This window comes from Danio rerio, chromosome 8 (genome assembly GCF_049306965.1).
Source record: "Danio rerio strain Tuebingen ecotype United States chromosome 8, GRCz12tu, whole genome shotgun sequence".
NCBI classification, from domain to species: domain Eukaryota; kingdom Metazoa; phylum Chordata; class Actinopteri; order Cypriniformes; family Danionidae; genus Danio; species Danio rerio.
In genome coordinates this window covers 58,931,907-58,938,235 of record NC_133183.1, presented here as the reverse complement: position 1 = coordinate 58,938,235, position 6,329 = coordinate 58,931,907, and positions in this window count along the sequence as shown.

Here is a 6,329-nt window from a genome sequence, read left to right as displayed (position 1 = left end):
TTTTGTTTTTTTTTTTAGGGTAGGAAAATGAAAAAAACGACTTTAAAATTTATTATACACATATAGGTGCCGCTGAGACGGCCTTCCTCTGGTTGGTCAACCAAGTCTGAGCTTAGTCACTTTATATTATTATTATTATTATTATATAGGCGTTGCTCAGAAGCAATCATGCAAACCAGGTGCTGCTCGGAATGGGTTATCTTTGCTCAGGTGCACAGCAGCATGAAGTTCGGTGGCGAAATAGGCATATTATCACTATTATTATTATTATAAAGGCCTTGCTCGGAAGCAATCATACAAACCAGGTTCGGCTCAGAGATATCTCTTTGCTTAGCATCAGCAAGACGTTTGGCAGCAAATGACCTTATTTTAATCACAAATATGTAATAGTATTGCTAATTTACGTTTTTATACAATTTATGCATGTGAAATGAATGTAAACCTGCTAACTTATTAAACGATAAAGTATGTAAACTTAGTTTATATATGTGTGTGTATATATATATATATATATATATATATATATATATATATATATATATATATATATATATATATATATATATAAAATAATAATTTAAAATCCTGGGTACTAATCTGCAGAGGACTGTTATTTTGAGGGCGATGTCACAAGCTCTGATTTGGTTGACCAATCAGAGGAATAAGGGCTGCGCACATGCTTATAGTGAATTTTAAAGTAATTTCTCCATTTTTCTACCCTAAACCAAAAATCCAGGCAAATTTTTTATTAAATTTATTTTGTTTATAAGTTTTTTTTTTCCTTCAGTTTTTTGTAAGCAAAAGAAAAAACAAAACCAGCCGTTTTCTTAGTTTTCCTTTTTTGGTTTGAAAACGGATAAGGACTGGACGGCAGATACCCTGATTCAGCAGGTTTGGTTTGTTATTTTGCTATTGAGCATATTTTGCTGGGTTGAGTATAATAATCAATATCAGATTGACGGTTTGATTAAGAGTCAAAAACGTTATTTGGGACGTGTATTGTCCTATGTTGATGTTAGGCAACGGTTTTTATCTGGAGAGACTTTAAATGAAATATTTTTTAATATGAATTCTTCCAAAATTTTACTTTTTTATCTAAAGTAAACCATAAACTGTTATTTATTTTTATCTTGTATATTATTATTATTTATTTATTATATATTATGTTATTTACTGATGTTGATGACTTTTTATTGTTAAAATTTGACATCCAGAGAGGCCAACATGGCAATAAACTAAAAAACCCATTCAAAAACGTTCACGTAAACACTTTAATTGGTCCTAGATTTTGATCAGATTGGAGTGGGTGGAGGTTAGTTTCTTTTCTAATCCAATTCAACAGCATAAAATGACAATGTTACATGCTTGAGTGTTACTCAGTCATGTTTAAAAGTATCTGGAAGACATATCGTCACCTTAGAATTATAAAGTTCTATCTGACATTTTTCTCAAAATTGAGTTATTCCCATATTCTTATTAAATGACTACTTATTTTCATTGTGATGTGTTTTTTTATAAGTTGTTTACATTTTAAGACTTTTTATTAAAAAAACAAAGGTTTTATCCACAAAATCAAACTCTATTGGCTCTATAAGTTTCTTTCTGTGAGCCCTCAGCATTTCGAATGCACGCAGGAGGATCAGGATCAGCTTTCTTTGTCATTCCACTGGACTTCTCCATTGGTAAAAATGTATAATATTAAATGTGAAATATTTTTTTTTGTGTGTGTGTGTATATGTATATATATATATATATATATATATATATATATATATATATATATATATATATATATATATATATATATATATATTACAACATTTTTCAGGTTTAAACTGTTAAATAACTAATTTTTATATTAAACATTAAAAGACAAATAATTAATTGAATTCATGGGGTCTTAATTACAACAAATATTACCATATTTATTACATAAAATTAACATCTGCACTGGACAAAGTATTTAGCACAGCCTTATATACTTAATTTGAACAAGAAAAAATATCCTAAAGCATTAAATAAATGTTATCGAAAGCAAAACATGTAACTTTCTTAAACACAACTTTCTTGTTAAGTAATGCTTTAATTAATGATCTGCCAGATAGAACCTTTCAATTCCAAGCGGAAAATGACTTATTAGAATTAAAAGGTTCTGTCTGCATTTGCAAATTTATGGGAATGTTGATCAATTACATTTAGGGCCTCTGTCATGATGATGTGTGAAAGAGAGCTGTTACGCACGCATTGTTTGCTGTATGGAATGCAAAAACTTTGAAGCTCAACATCTCAAAATCATTTAGGATGCAGAGAGAACCTTATAATTCCAAGGCGACCATATTTTGATGTAATACCATTGGCTGTATATTGTCATTAGACTGCTTTCTTTTAGAAATGCAACGTAACCTAAATATAATCTTAAAATGACTATAAAGAACATACTTAACCCCTGTGTGCTGTTGGGGACGTTTTCATTTACTCTGGGGGTGATTTTGAGTCTTAATTTGGTCATAAACAAATCTTATCTTGACACATATTTGGAGAAAATGCTTTGAACTTTTTTCCAAAAACATAAAAATAAATAAATAACTCAACAATACACTCTGGGCAAATTGACTACCCTTTTGTTATATTAGGGATGAAAACATCCACTGAATTAAATTGCTGTAAAAATGCATCAGATATATATATATATATATATATATATATATATATATATATATATATATATATATATATATATATATATATATATATATATATATATATATATATATATATATAATTTAATTATTTATTTTGCATAAATCTGTTAAGCAACCTCAGTCCTGATCAAAACTACTGAATTGATTTGAAAATTACATGATTTTAGCTCTTTAATTGACAAATTCACAAATGATGTCACTTAGTGAAAAAACAGACTGGATTTTTAAAAACTTTTGGTCTTGGACATGTGAAACAACATTGTCTTTGCATTGTTTTTGAGTAATTTTAATTTTTTTCTCACTAGTTTTACTGTTGGTGGCTTTTTTTTTGCCCCATTGACTTCCATTTTAACCACATTAACTTTGATTGCAAAGCCATGACACCATATAATCATGCATTTTTAATTGTTGGTGGTTTCCCCTGTTGGGAAGAGGTCAAATTTGTAATTCTTACTGTTGATCATCAGTTGGCACCATTAACCCTTTAGATAGGCCTGTGCAAAAAAAATAAGCTTAGTTTCTGGATTTTATATGGAGTATTAAAGCAAATTAAAGTGTGCGTAAGAGTGACCTTAGTGCACTTATCTTGATGTGTCTGAGAAAATCTAAATATGCATCTCAGCTCTAAAAACAGCACAGAGTAAACAAAAACAAAGACTGTGTGTTTATGCACAATCAAATTTGGTATAATGGAAGTCAATGGGGCAAAAACAGCCACCAACAGTAAATTAGGAAGAAAAAAGTGAAAATCTGACGATGCATCAAAGCCAATGTTGTTACTAATAGTTCACATGCCCAAGACTGTGATAAAAGGGAATAAATCCAGTCCAGAATTACTTTTTATACTAAAAATACGTCAATTTGTGTGTGTTTTTCACTAGGTCAGTGACAACATTTGTGAATTTGCCAATTCAAGAGTTTAAATCCTATAATTTTCTAAACAATGTAGTAGTTTTGATCAGGACTGAGGCTGATTAGCAGATTTATGCTAAAAAAAAAAGTTAAAAATTCAGTGGATGTTTTCATCCTGAACATGACAAAAGGGCAGTAAATTTGAACAGTGCACAGGGGTTAAATCCAGTAGAAATGAAATTAGTTAGCGGAGGAGAAAAAACACCAAAAAGAATGGAGAAAATATTCAAACTTTAAACTAGCATTTCAATTTTCAGACACTTACCTGCTTTAAATACACAAAGGATACGAACGATTCAATACAAACACATTAAACGTAAAGTTTCCTAAATTCTTAAGCTTTCGGGAATCCGATTACATTGTTTAAATCAGTGTTACTCAACCATGTTCCTGGAGGAGCACCAGCTCTGCACATTTACCATGTCTTCTCAACCAGCACCTGATTCAGATCATCAGCTCATTAGCAGAGACGGAAAGAGCTGTAATGGCTGTGACAGACAAATGAGACATCCAAAACATGCAGTGTTTGAGGTCCTCCAGGAACGTGGTTTAGAAACACCAGCTTAAAGCACATGTAAACATCTATGATCAGATTCCGTTTATTCAGAAACAGACTGATTTAAATCGGTGCATGTAAACAGCCATTTGTCTAAATCCCCCTCTGCTTAAAGATATAGTTAATGTTCTGCTTTGGTGTCATTCTTTGTGTGCAGACAGACTAGAACTAAATAAAGAAGACATTAGCACAACAAATAAGCCTGGTCATTTTAAAACGCTTTTATTTTCAAGGGCCGATTAAACCAATTCAAATTTACAGTCGGGTTTTTAGATTCTACGGGCTCAGGCTAAATGATACAATCATACTTGATCTCCAAATGAGGGTTTAGTCATACGTCTATTTGAAACAGAATCTATAAGTTTGCTGATAAATTACTACAAGGAATTCTTGTGCTAACATGCAGTCTAAGCCCTTACAATAACCTAGAACGACATGATTATCAGTTTTTATTTTGTGCTGCTTCAGACAAACTGAAGACTTTGATTTACAAATGCATGAATAAATGACATCAATAACCAGGGTTTCTGCAGATTTTAAGAAGTCACTGTTCAGCAATGTCACACTTTAACCTTGAATCCAGTGTTGTCACGATGCTGGAATTCGATACCAATCGCTACTGGAGTTTTAAAAACGTCCATTTCCCACTAATATTTGAGCGCATTCTTAAACACCGCTGATTGGCCATTGTGTTCACATGCTCAACAGAAATGACTGTGAATGGCCGTGAAAGTCACCACCAGTTCACCGAACTCACCACTGTTTACCGAATTTACACGAGCATTTTAAGATAATTTATAGGCACTGATGTATCGACTGATTTTCACGGCTTTAAAATGCTCTAGTGTCTGTGGTTACACTCAGTAAACAGCAGTGAGTTCGGTGAATTGATGACTTCATGGGCATTCACAGTCATTTCAGCACTCAAATGTTATCAGTAAATGGACATTTTTAAAATTCCAGTATCGATTGGTATCGAATTCGAGTATCATGACAGCGCTACAAACAGCTTCGTTCTAAATTCATAGTTAAATACGATTTCATCTAATTTGTACAAATTCAGTCGTACGAAAATGTACGATTTTAAAAAGGGAGGCGTGGCATCAAACCCCACCCCCAAACCCAACCGTCATTGGGTGATGAGCAAATCTTACTAAATTGTATGAATTAGATTGTGAACTGTAAAAAAAACAATTCATTGAAAAAAAAAAGAGTAATCTGATTGCCTTCAAATTATTAAGTAAATGAGCTGCCCATAACTCTAAAAATATCAAGTCAACTTAACATTTCTAAGTTACAACATAAATACTTACATTATTTAAGTAAAGTCCTTTTTAAGGCAATGGGTTTACTCACTTTTTTAAGTAATCACTTTTTTAGTGTCTGTGCATAATTATTAAAGTTCAACTTGTCATTTTTAAGTCAATGGGTTTACTCACTTTTTTTACAGTGTATGTGCATAATTATGGTGGTTAAGTCAAGTCAATGGGTTTACTTGCTTTTTTTAAGTAAAATAATCTTGTCATTTTGAAGGCAATGGGTTTACTCACTTTTTTTAGGTAATCAATTTTTACAGTGTACAAATTCATATAAATTAGCCACTAAATCGAAAAGTTATGAATTGCTGTGAGATGGTGTTGGTATATGAGAATATTTGAAAATAGGAAATCTGATGGTGAAAAAAAGCCTTTAAACTAAATGACTTTCTTATCTATGCATATTACTGATAAAAAATATGCTTGATATGTTTACAGTATGAAATTCACTACAGGTTTTGTTTAAACATGGTCTTTACTTACCAATAATTTTGACTCAAATGTAGCTGTGCAAAATGTTCACATACAGTTGAAGTCAGGTTTATTAGCCCTCCTCTATATTGTTTTACTAATTTCTGTGTAACAAAAAAATTTTTTTCAACACTTTTTTTAAACTATTTTTATAACTTATTTCTAATAACTCATTTCTTTTATCTTTGTCATGATGACAGCACATAAGACACTAGTATTCAGCTTAAAATTACATTTAAAGCCGTAACTAGGTTAATTAGGCAAGTTAGGGAAGTTATTGTATAACGATGGTTTGTTCTGTGGACAATCGAAAACAAATTTTGCTTAAGAGGGCTAATGATATTGACCTTAAAATGGTTTTAAGAAAAAATA